We start from the raw sequence: 14,037 nt of genomic DNA, 5'->3' as shown, positions 1-14,037 counted from the left end.
TGATTGAAGAAGACCAAGAGCTTCAAGTGTAGCTCCTCTACTTGGGACACGAGCAATCAATTTGATCTCCCACCTTGTTGTATAGCTAGCACACCAATGGTGGTTGAAAAGAAGAACTCCTTTCTTCTTGACTAGATAGATAGTTAATGGGAATTAGCTCACTTTCTCCTCTCTACTTGATGTGGTAGAGTAAGAAAGCTTAGAGAGAAATTCCACTCCTTATTCTCTGCCCTAAGAGTGTTTATATAGAACCCTAATAAGAATCCACCTCCTTTTAGGTTTCCTAAAACACCCTTTAGAATAAGATTTAGGGAAATAGTCGAAAATAGCAACTATTGGTATTTTCTCAATTCCCTAAGGAGGAGGTGCCCAAACACCACGAAAATTGGCAGATATAATGTTTATTATATCAGCAACTAACCCTCCAAAATTCAGCCCAATCCGAGTCCTATAAGTACCCGAACCGGTCTAGGCCCAAAAACCCTGTTTTTGACCCTTTTGTACTATCTTTGCCTAATTCCTTTTTAGGCCTATGAGATATGTTTATGGGACACTCCCATGATTATATCTCACTCCCACTAGTCATATACTAGATCAATTTGTCACTCTTATGTGTAACCCGTTGTAGGATCCGATCGAAGTTAGCCGCGAATTACTTCGTAATTCGACGATCGTAGTTGGTCTCTAGCTACAACTCTACGATCCCTAAATCAATCGGACTTGATGATCTTCCACATCAATTGTCCTATCCGACAAATTGTTCGCATTGTCACCTTGGTCGAAGGACATCTCCTTCAACTCCTTCAGACTCCCACTTGGACTTAGAACAAGTGCAATGCCTCGATTCCCGTGTCAATTTAGTATCCCATCTGATACGTCACATCATTCAGACTTTCTTGATATCCGAGTACAACTGTAAAAGAAAACGATTAACTTTAATCCGTTTGAGCGCGGCCACGCATTTTCAGTTGCTACTCATCAAGTGGCCTTGAGACACTTTGTACCTAATGTGATTAGGGTGACACAATCCATTCTTGCACTCCCACTTAACTTCATGTCTATCCTGTCCTTCCCAGTATCCGCCTTTATAACCTCCTTTTACGGCGCGGCGTTTAACGGAACCAAAGTCGGGCATTCCTTACATAAGATGAGTGGAGCACTCATGTTTTGAGGAATCTCTCCAATTGTCTTTATGAGAAGTATTGACGTTCATCACGAGTGATGTACTTCTCATTTGAGGGTTATCCAGTGTATAAACCTTTTACACACCCACGTAGTCGAATAGAATATACTATTCATATAGCCCATGAAACTGCGCTATCCCATCGACTCCCGTGCTAGTCTTCGTGAGTCATTGTTGTCCATGCAATGACCTGGACCAGGGATTTTTGATAATAATTATTCCAAGTTCACTTAATAGGGTTTCATTCATCAGATCACGTATCTGACAAACCTATTCGGAACGTTTTATTATCGATGGACTGTCGTTTAAACACTAAACCAAGTTTAGACGACTGGTGAAATAATTCTTATTATTTCTGATAACGAGAGTTGTAAATCTGAGCCTCTTCCGTAAAACTCCTTTTACCCACTCAGTTTTACTTGTCGAGGTTTAAAATTTATACCTCATGCCTTAGACTGTGTATGAATCTCATACTATGTCTTAGGTGACAGTTTAGTTTGACTACCGTGGTAGTCGGTTTTAAACTTTGCTTATTACCAATTAATTTGAAGATTACTATCTTCAACCTTGATAATATCTAGTAATCCTTACTAGGGTTAAGGCCTTTAATTCTTTGTGTAGTATTTGCAACAGTTCCCGGCTTAAAACACTTTTAGCCTACTTTCCTTCCATGTCTGGAAGTTTGCTACGATGACATGTTCCATTTTGTACTACTTCATCCTTTAGCCTTCTAGGATGTACTAAGTAGTGTTTCGGTTTTCCAATCCGAATTCGGATGTTTAAATGCTAATCATGTCCAACATGATTGACTTTATGTTTTCGAACATAAATGTCTCTCTCATGCGTGCTAGCTCATCGGTGTCTTTTAGACTCCGAGTTTTGCAACGCCCTCTGTCATGAGTTTTTGGGTCGAAATTCTTTTAGACTTTCCGAGTCTTAGATTTTCTGTTTCGGATCTCAAGCATCTCAGCGTACTGAGTCTCTCTAATCCTATCATCCTTTTGATCTATGCTTATAGATCTTCAGATGCCCAAAATGGCATTTTATCCTTTTGTGTGTGGTCCTTTATTGAGTCAGTTCGTTACTGTTATACAACACCTTATGTCGTACTCAATCTTTTGTATGTACTCTGCATACGGACCCGGAAGGTTTGTTTACTCCCACTTACCTTCTTGAAACTCGTGATTCAAGATTTTCTTCATTCTCCAGGAATCAAATTTCTCTGATTGCCTTTTGAATCGAAGATTCTAACTCTTGCGTGCTTTTAATCCGTCGATAGATTTCTGAAGCATGCTTGTGGACATAACTTGATTGGAAGAATCTTTATTCTTCTTGTCTCGTTTCGGGAAACACGAATGTTTCCATCCTTCTCAGTTTTCTATTTTGGAAAACCAATTTAGGTCTTTTGTTGACTTAAATTATCAAGCTTCATGTCTTGACGAGATATGGATTCCACGATGATTTTGGGTTCTAGCCAAAATCTAGAGTCAGTTTCCGTTTCTGCGCAGGTCTTTTATCTCTTCAGAAATAACCTTTATTTTCTGTGTCTTTGAGATTTGACCTTTTAGGGCTTTTGAACAACAATTTGGAATTTTCTCAATTACTTTAAGATATTCCTTTAGAGACACTTTCACTTGTTTTGAGAGTTCTCCGGCGAATGACATTCGCTTTTGTGCGGTGGGTTTATAAGATCATGTCTTTAACCTTTCCTTTTCCGAGGAGCCGCAGTTTGTTGCTCTTGGTCGACTTTAATCGTCTTGTACAAGTTTCATGATTGTTCTTCATGACCCTCCATGATTTTTCTCATGATCGAATTAAATCGACTTGTACTTTTCTCCCACTTATTCTTGTAATAATTAGTGTTTTCCTCCCAGACGACCAGGTGTGCTAATTATTAGAAGAATACTATCATGAGCAACAAACACTTTGTTCTCTTGATTGGTTATGGAAGAAGCCCAAATTTCTTTCAAAAGAAATTGCGTCAGATATTAGCTAGTTTTGTAATGCTTTTACAAATTTAGCTTTAGACGGAATTTTGGTAAGTGTGAAAACAATCGTTTATAGAATATGTTCCAAAATATTCGGAAGACTGGCTTAAACCCATCTTTGATCGAATTATGCATAGCAATGTTCGATTGCTCCCACTGAATCCACCATCCGACGGATGTGTTCCATGGAGCAGAGTTGGGAAACTGTTTCTCAACTCCTTTGATGGTTATCAAGTGTTTGACTCAAGTTTTCACTATCTTGTCAAAGTGATTCTTTACTTCGGTTTGTACTTTGTTTGAACCTTTCAAACATTCTGACTTATACTTTATGATTTGTACGTTTCCATACTTCATGAAGTTGTCAGAGTACGTATTTGAAGTTTCTCTCGTTAGCTTCTGCAAGTAAACTTATAGGTCTGCATAACACCGTATGAGTCCTAATAGATTACTAGTCTTTATGCCTTTTGAAAAGGGTGACTTTGTCAATTAGTCCTTAAGACCCAATTGACAATGCTGAAGTTTAATGAGTTTGAATCTCTTGATTTTAGCCATTATCAATGTTAACCTTCAGTTAATTTTATCACTGGTTTAAAACATCAGACGTTTCTAGAAGAACAAAATAATCACTATTAAGTTCTAAGCTAGATCAGTGTCTAAAAGAAGACTTCGATCCCTTTCAGCATCCCTAGCATTACTGCTTCTGCTCCCTCTTGGATCTTTACTTCTTTTAGTCAAGTATGTGATTTCCTTGAGCTCCCACTGAGCCGCTCATCTGGTCTTAAATACCTGATGAAGGAATTTTACGATACTTGTTTTTAACTTTGTTAACAAGGATACGGAATCGGAATTCATAATTCCATTCCTTTTGTCCTCCAGGTGCTATAGGTAGTTTCCTTTTAAATGGTCTAGCCATTGTTCAGAAACATTCACAGTAATGAGAAATACTCTTGATCATGTACTCGGTAGCTGCTTTTCTTTGATCAAATGTTTGTCTCACTTGACTGATCCTTTTGCCCTTTTGAATCTATTTCTTAGATTCTTTGTACCAAATCTCAAGAACCTTTCTTAGACTGGATATTCCCGTATGTTCTGCTCAGTTTGTTTGTAACAACCTGAGTGACTCATCTAAGGTCTTATCTATCTTTGTTCAATCAATATTGAATTGGGTGATAGATGTATTCTGTTGTCTTCCGTTAGGATGACTTTCAGATTGCCTTGGAGGTCTCGTACCTCTCCATTTATGACTTCTGTGGGAAATTCTTCCTCAGTTTGTCTTAATGGTTATGCTAGCATTCATTATTCTTCCAAAGAGAATGTTATACGATTGCTTGCAAATGGCTTTTGACCTTCTCTTGTATGAGTCAACATTGGGATTGGGTATTCTAGTGACCTTCCTTTTGAATCTGAGAATTATTCTCGGATTCATTCTTCCATTCTAGGAAGTGGATCAGCACCTCCCTTAGGTGTGATTCAATATTGAAATCGTTTGTGTCATCTTAAAACTACATAAAGAAATGGCAAAGTTTTAAAACTCGTTATCGTTTTTGAAAAACATTAGTTTTCCCACATTATTCAATAAAAATCATCCCCGATTGAATAAGTGATTCCAAGACCCCAGTTCTTTGAAGTAAAGCGGACGAAGGCCCTACCCTTTGACTCCGTCGTTCCGGGTGAGTGAATTCCTTCACTGATCATACCTTATGACTCTTGGTTAATAGATTTCATTAATGAATGACTAATCTATCCTTTTGCCTCGAGTATCCAAGACTCTCTTGCTGATCTCGTTGAGTAGAACCATTTAGACGTGTAGGCCTCTTCTATAGACCTACCCGCATTGTCCCAAGGTAGAGGAGGTACTCTGCGAAGGCCGACCCACCTTCGTCGAACAAGGGCGCAACGAGTGTCTTAATCTGGATAGGCGATTACTCAAGATTACTTTTGGGGACTTTTACGCTAGTCTGGCGTTTGTTATAGTGAACTATTTAGCCTAACTAACATCCACGACATAAAGCGTAAATAAGTAAGTAAATGCGCGCGAGAAAGTAAATCAAGCAGACATGGATCCTAGTATGGCCCCTAACCTAGAAGATCTAATCTCCCTTGGTTTTCTTCTTGTTTCGCCTTTTGGTTCGTCTTGGATCGCCATCTTTGAACCTCCATTGATTTCTCCCACTCGCCTTTGGATTTCATCCTCGAGTTTCTTCAATGGACTCATAGACCCTAAACTCTAATTACAAGACTCTTAACGATTCGCAGATCGTATAAACTTGAAATTAAAATTAATTACAAAGCATGCACCCATCCGTGCTTAAAACAAGAATAAGGAAATAAATCTATGGCCATACTAGTTTCCCGCATTCACATCACATGCAATCATATAATATATCAAGGCTAAGAATTATATATGCATGATTATCTTGGGAGATACTTTTGTTGACATCACATGTCACATTGCGGACCTTAAGTCTAAATTCGAAGAATTCAACTAATGGTGCTTTCCGGTTTTATGTTTTATGATTAAAATCATCTTTTAGAAAAACTCCGTTTTGGGCTCGAGAAAGCCCGGGTCAATTTCGGAAAAAATATTGGTTCGATTCTTAATGATTTCATAAATCAAGTTAAAGAGAAATCCGTTTTGGGCTATTGGATGGCCCGGATTGATTTTGGAATTATTTGGTTGGAATCGGAAAAAATTTTGGCAAAAACTCCCACTCGAATGATGGTCCCTTTTCGTGGTCCGAAAAGCCTCGAAAAAAGCCCGGGACAAGTCCTAGACAAGTCCCGGCCCAAGCCCAAAAAGGGCTCAGACAAGGTCCGGACATAGCACGGCCCATAGGGCCGGCATGTCCTGGCCGAGGCCTATCAAGGCCTGGTCTCGTCCTGGCCGGAGCCAGGACGCTAGTCCATGTACCAGACGCGTCCTAGACGTGTCTGGTACTGGACCGGACCAGCATTAGGTGTCTCGGACTAGTCCGAGACACCCAGAACCTCCCAGACGCGTCTTCAAGACGCGTCTGGTCGAGTGCTCTGGACGCGTCCTAGACGCGTCCAGGAAGCTCCTTCGCAGCTGCTGGTCGCGTCTTAGACGCGTCCTTAGTAGCTGCTCTGGACGCGTCTCAAAGACGCGTCCAGAAGCTTCTGTCGCAGCTGCTGGTCGCGTCTTCAAGACGCGTCTCAGCAGCTGCTCTGGACGCGTCCAGAGGACGCATCCAGGAGCTTCTGGTCCGGCCAGGAAGCTTCCTGGCCGGACACTAGGGTTTTTCAAAACCCTAGTTTCCAAAAAGAAATTATTTTTTTTTTTTTCTTATGCAACTCTAAGTTGCTATTTTCAATTTTAAAACTTTTCTTAAATTTTTGAAATTCCTTTTAGAACACTTCTAAAAAAATTTTTAAAACTTTTAGAAACTTTTAAATTTTTCCAAATTTGTTTTGAGAGCTTCCTAAAGTCAAAACTACTCTTTTTAGAACACTTCTAAAATTCCAAAATTTTGTTTTTCAAAAGTTTCCAAAACTTAAAAACAACTCTTAATCAAACCAATTTTGGATCAAAATCTAGGTTTTTGAAATTTTTCAAAGAACAATTTTGAAATCAATTTTGAAAAATCTTTGAATCCAATTCAAAATTAATCAAATTTTATGTTTTAAAATCTTTTTAAACATAACTATCAATTTAATCAAGCATGGATTAGTTTGAAATTCAATCAAATTGAGACTTTTAAAACACTTTTAATCATCAATGTGATTCTCAATTTGAAAATTTATTGAATCCTATCAAATTATGAGTTAAAAATACCTTTTAAAACACCTTTTAAAATACTTTTATAAACTCAATTTTCAAACTATCAAGCATATTAATTAGTTCGATTCTTAGCAAAAACTAGTTAATGGCAAGAGGCTCTGACGCCACTGTAGGGATTTACACCCTTCTACTAGTGTTTATAGCGGAAATATGACATCTAATGTCTACACTAGTATTCCCAGGATCACATGCAAAACTAGTAATTAATCTAATGGAGATAGTAGATTACCTTAATCGCTTTTCCCTCGAACTAGTTGAATTGATTGAAGAAGACCAAGAGCTTCAAGTGTAGCTCCTCTACTTGGGACACGAGCAATCAATTTGATCTCCCACCTTGTTGTATAGCTAGCACACTAATGGTGGTTGAAAAGAAGAACTCCTTTCTTCTTGACTAGATAGATAGTTAATGGGAATTAGCTCACTTTCTCCTCTCTACTTGATGTGGTAGAGTAAGAAAGCTTAGAGAGAAATTCCACTCCTTATTCTCTGCCCTAAGAGTGTTTATATAGAACCCTAATAAGAATCCACCTCCTTTTAGGTTTCCTAAAACACCCTTTAGAATAAGATTTAGGGAAATAGTCGAAAATAGCAACTATTGGTATTTTCTCAATTCCCTAAGGAGGAGGTGCCCAAACACCACGAAAATTGGCAGATATAATTTTTATTATATCAGCAACTAACCCTCCAAAATTCAGCCCAATCCGAGTCCTAGAAGTACCCGAACCGGTCTAGGCCCAAAAACCCTGTTTTTGGCCCTTTTGTACTATCTTTGCCTAATTCCTTTTTAGGCCTATGAGATATGTTTATGGGACAGTCCCATGATTATATCTCACTCCCACTAGTCATATCCTAGATCAATTTGTCACTCTTATGTGTAACCCGTTGTAGGATCCGATCGAAGTTAGCCGCGAATTACTTCGTAATTCGACGATCGTAGTTGGTCTCTAGCTACAACTCTACGATCCCTAAATCAATCGGACTTGATGATCTTCCACATCAATTGTCCTATCCGACAAATTGTTCGCATTGTCACCTTGGTCGAAGGACATCTCCTTCAACTCCTTCACCTTACGCTTTAGCAATAGGATCAATCATGCATGCTATGATCTGCACTTGCCTAGACGTCTCATATGCCTTGAGCATGTGTAGTCGTTACCAATCGAATCTAGGCGAGCACACTGGACCGCTACCAAGAATATTCTAAAGTACTTGAGAAGGACTAAGGATCACTTCTTGGTATACGGTGGGGAAGAGACACTCAAGGTTGTAGGCCATGTGGATGCAAGTTTTCAGACGGATAGAGACGATTTCAGATCACAGTTTGGTTACGTCTTTTGTCTGAATGAAGGAGTAATAAGCTGGAAGAGTTCTAAACAAAATACTGTTGCAGACTCTACCACTAAAGCAGAATACCTAACAACTTCGGAAGCAGCCAAAGAAGGAGTTTGGGTGAAGAAGTTCATAAAGGAACTTGGTGTCGTCCCTGGCATAGAGGAAGGAATAACTCTTATTGTGACAACAATGGAGCAACCGCCCAAGCCAAGGAAGCTAGAGCACACCAGAAATCTAATAGCCAAAGGAAGTATCAGGTGATCAGGGAAATCACAGAAAGAAAAGTTGTGGTCATTTTCAAAGTCCATACGGATGACAATATAGCTGATCCGTTTACTAAACCATTACCTCAGCCATAACACGACTCACATATGTATGACATTGGTATAAAGCACATTGGGGAATGGCAACAAATGTAATTGGGATTCATAAAAGAGTTTATGTATCTAATTAGTTCCATTTGATATATAAAATAAAAAGAGTTTTATTTTGTCACTTAAAATTTGGTTTAGTATCTTAAGACAGTCCATTGATAAAAAAAATATTTTGAATAGGCTTATCAGATACGTGATCTGATGAATGAAACCCTATTAAGTGAACTTGAAATTATTTCATTATCACCTCCCTAGTTCAAGTCATTGCGTGGAAAACAATGACTTATGAAGATTAGCACGTGAGGTCGATGGGATACCGCAGTTTCATGGGCTATAGGAATAGTGTATTCGATTCGACTACGTGGGTGTGTAATGGAGATCATTCACTGGATAACCCACAAATGAGAGTACATCCAAGTGATGAACGTCAACCACCTCTGATTGACAAGATTGGAGAGATTCCTCAAAATATGAGTACTTCGCTCATCTTATGTAAGGAATGTCTGACTTTGGTTTCGCCAAACGCCGCGCCATAAAAAGAGGTTATAAAAGCGAGTGCTGGGAAGGACAGGATAGACATTAAGTTGAGTGGGAGTACAAGAATGAATTATGTCTTCCTAATTAAATTAGGACAAAGTGTCTTCGGGCCACTTGATGAGTAGCAACTGAAAATGCATGGTCGTGCTTAAATGGATTAAAGGTTAATCATTTGTTTTGACAGTTGTACTCGGGATCAAGAAAGCCTGAATGATGTGACGTATCAGATGAGATACTAAGTGACATGGGAATCGAGCATTGCACTTGTTCTAAGTACAAGTGGGAGCCTGAAGGAGATGTCCTTCGACCAAGAATGCAATGCGAGCAATTTGTCGGATAGGACAATTGATGAGGAAGATCATCGAGTCCGGATGATTTAGGGACCGTAGTGTTTAGCTAGAAACCAACCAGATCAGGTCATAAACCCATGCATGGGGCGACCACAATAGAGGAAAGAGATAAAATAGAAAGTAGTTTTTATTTTTGACTAATTCCTTAATCTTATTCAAAAAGATTTTTTGAGAAACCTAACTAGGGTGGGACTCTAACTTAGGGTTCTATATATTGTCTCTTTGTGACTTGAATAAGGTGTGAAAAATTCTCAAGCTTTCAACCTCTACAACATCAAGTAGAGAAAGAAAGAGAGAAAATTTCCAACTATCTATCTAGTCAAAGAAGAAGGTGTTCTTCATCTAAACACCATTGGTGTTCTAGCTAGCAATAAGGTGGGAGATCAAGGTGATTGCTCGGTGTCCCAAGTAGAGGAGCTACAATTGAAGCTCTTGGTCTTCTCAAAAGCAATTGGAAAGGTTCGAGGGAAAACTAGCGATAAAGGTATTTATACAACTAGTTTACTTAGTTCATCATTATTAGCTTATGCATGAGATCCTGGGAATACTAGTATTAGACATTAGATGTCTGAGATTCCGCTTAGAATACTATAAGACTCCATAACCCTACATGCACCAACTAGCACAGTTGTTTTTCCAGTACTACTAATGTCTAGTCAATGCCCATTTCCTATCATAACTCTATTGTCACCTTTATAAGAAGAACTGTGCTGGAGAATCTTATTTGTGTGTGTCATATGACTTGTAGCCTTTATGTCAGCTATCCACTTCTCATCTTTGTCACTGTGGCAAGTCAAGTTAAGTTCTTCAGATGAAATAAGAGAGGGAGTCTTAGAATGGATCATCAATGCTCCGAAGTTAGCTTGCTCTTCCTCCACCTCCTGTTGCTCTGGGAATTCCTCCCCTTCTTCTTCATCCTCTTCAATTTCTTGTAAATGCAAGTTTGCAAAGTTTCTTGAAGCAGGTTTTTGTGAAGATGATGACCCTGAAAAGTCTTTGAATCTCATTCGACATTGTCGAGCTGTGTGACCCAATTTGTAGCAAATTGCATAAGGAACAGTAGTATAATCAAAGAAATTATTTCTGACTCGGGAAGGATTTTGGTTAGGTGGTAATCTTGAACCAGAATTAAGAGCTTGATTCTGGGTAGTTGATCTTTGACCTTGAAAGGATGATGATCTACCCATACCCCTAGGTGGAAACTTCTTTACAAAATAAGACTCATGCTTATCCATGGTTTCCTGTTCCTTGAGCCAATGTTCATGATGAGTGAGTCGACTTCTGAGTTCAGCAAAATTTAAGGCTTCTTCTCTATTCTGAATAGTAAAAACAAATTGAGAATACTCTTTTCCGAGACCTTGAAGTGCAATTCTTGATAATTCAGAGTCAGAGACTCGATCATACACTGCTACAAGTGAATCATCTATGTTCCTTATCTTACTCATTAATACATCTCATTGAGAAAATTGCTACGAAACTTGCATATTGATTTTCCTTTACTCATTTTAAAAATACGATCATAATTCTTTGTGATGATTCCTTTAGGTTTACACATTGGGTGAAGGTTTCTTACTTTGCTTTGAATATGTTGATTAGCTTTTGGTACTCAGGAGAAAATTTCGTGTTAATATCTTTTTTTTAATGTTGTTAATCTCATATAGTGTGATTTCGCAAATGGGAAGGATGGATTCTAAGATAGACAAATACAAGGATTTAGAAGCCCTAGATGGGAGATGTTCCCTCGGAAGGCTCATGTTACTATTATTCAATGATTGAAAAGTATAGGTTTTTCCTTTTAGGAGTTTGTTCATCCGAAAGCTAAGTTCAAGTCATTGTTTGGAGTGGAGTTACCTTTATAATTTCAACCAATAGTTAAGTACTTTTATATGTACTTTTCAGTAATCTTCACATATGATCGAAGTGTTGAAAATTCTTAAAGGATCCCATTTCCAGAAGGATTTGTCTAATTCCTTGCCTAATTCTTAAGGATCTTCTTTCTAAAAGGATTTGTGGTACAATCTATATGATCGAAGTGTTGAAATTATTTTGGCACTACAAAGATAATTTTCTTGCATTTATGAGGATGAGAAGTGTTTTGGGATGAGCAGTGCATTGTATACTCAACTGTGTTAATATGCTTTGTTATTTTAATGGATAACAAGTCGTATATTTAAACTATCTCTTGCCACAATTTTTTTTTATTGTTTCACTTATTTTTTGTGTAACTCTTTATTTTATTTCTCTATCCAAGGTGCATCAACATCTATTAGTCGTCATAATAGATCTTTTTATCACATTTTCGAATGAACTTTAAGAGCAGTAAATATGCACTCAAAAAGATAGTGTAGGACAAACAATGATGGAACAAACGGGTACCTGGCCTAATGAACTTCGTATTTCGTCTTATGAAAATCAACATCTCTATCTATTTTATTTTGTAGAAATGATTGTTGTAGAGGGTCTTAGATGAAATTCAATTGACAATCAAATGGTTGTTGTAGAAAGGGTCTTGGATGAAATTTAATTGACCATGAAATTCAATTGACGATCAATCTTTAACTTAATGATTCGTTTAAGTTTCAAATTGTCGTCCATGTGTTCCGCTTGCTGCTATAATGATTTTAAATATTAATATTAGCGTTGTCAATCTCAAGACCTTTGTGAAGGCTACTGTGTGAAGAAGGCATTTAAAATTTGAGAAGAAGAGAACAAAAGCATGATCAATAACATTTTGAAATTCGAAAGACCTTCATTTATTCACAATTTATTATTTTGTGCTTGGCAAATCAGTTTGTGCAATCCATGTCAGAACTTAATTGTCATGATATCTTTGCAGGAAAAATAGGTTAACTTCCACATGGAGATGGTCAAGCTTTTTCTGCATTGGATGAAGATGATATTCATATAGTAAATATAGAAATAAGCTTGGTTGAGACATTGATCTGTAGTTACATATGGTGAGTTAGATAAGTAAAAAGTGTAGCTAATTATACCCAACTCAATTTCAATGCCCAAGTTTATCTCTCTCCGAATTCCTTCCAGTTGTTTTTTAAGAGAGGGCAGCCTTGTAAATAGATGAGTTTGTGTGGCTTATTGTTAACCTTATTTTAACTGCGCCATAAATGAAGGAGATGACAACTGTAAGCATTGACCTTGTATAACCAACCGTGCTAAGCTCAAGCTCATACTTCACCTTACGAGCTGAGCTCATTGCATTTATCTTTGTATTTCCTATAAACATATATTGTTTTTCTTTTCAAAATCAAAGTAATATTTTGTCTAAATATATTCTCAGCCGTTTCGGCTAAGACCACCTTTAGATAGTTTATTATATGCGTTCTCTAAATATTGATTAGTGCGAGCACATACTCACAAATCTTACTAAAAACACAAATGGTATGAAGAAATACTGATGAATCCTCTGATTTATCAGAATAAATTTCAATTTATTTCTTTAAGTATAGCAAACTCCTAAATTGATAAATCAGAATACATAGTAGTTTCTATTTATTTATGTTGTTTAATTTTTAGTTTTACTATAATGTACGTAGTTAAGTAATTAAAATTTGTACCTGACCAAACACAAAAAAATAAGACTAAAAAGATTAAAAGAAAAAGAAAATAACATTAGAAGGGACTAAACAAGAAAAAACCTTCAAATGAAAAAAGAAAAACGGCATGGCCCATAATCCCACCAAAATAGTCAGGGTCGTGCGGTGCCCAGGGCGCCCGCACTGGGCCCCCCACTCACGTGGGCCCACTTTGGTGCTCAGGTTTGAATGTCAAAAGTAAAAAGGCACTAGGGACCTGGGGTAAAGCAATGACGTAAACTCAAGTGGGCCCCTGTTTTTACTACAAAAGTAACTATTTGTCCCTTTTCAGTTCACGTGAACTTATTAAAAAAAATTTCTCTTTCTACTTTCTTTTGTTACACTTTTTCTTTCAAATTTTCTTTTTCTATTGGTGGTCATATTTTATTCTCTATCTATCTTTTTTATTTTAACACATTACAACACTACTTTCTCATCTCTAATTTTCTTACTACAAATCATATCTTTACCTGGAGATTAAGTTTTATCAAATTAATTAGTCCCATTAGAATTTGTATTAATTAAATTTTCTTTATAAATTGTGAGTAACAATTTTTTTAATAGCTTTGTTCAGTATTGAAAATGATTCTTAGACAAGATTGATTACGAATCGTTAATTGATGATTATGCTTCAAAAAATGCTAGGAGAAAAAATTTCAACTAATTTTTCTTTTCGAATGCCTTTTAAATACATTTTGAGTTGATAAATAAACAATCAATTATGTCTTTATGGTCAAATTATTTTGAACATGTTTATTATTTTGTGTATAATTTTTTTATATAATACAAAGGGCCCAAACCAAATTTCGGTATTGGGCCCTCAATTTCTCAGGCACGGCCCTGAAAATAGTGACCAACCATATTTGGCTAGTCGTTCACGACAC

Source organism: Eschscholzia californica, unplaced genomic scaffold (genome assembly GCF_041429995.1).
Source record: "Eschscholzia californica isolate CP2 unplaced genomic scaffold, dmEscCali1.0.p SCAF_5, whole genome shotgun sequence".
Taxonomy (NCBI): domain Eukaryota; kingdom Viridiplantae; phylum Streptophyta; class Magnoliopsida; order Ranunculales; family Papaveraceae; genus Eschscholzia; species Eschscholzia californica.
This window is presented reverse-complemented; position numbering follows the sequence as displayed.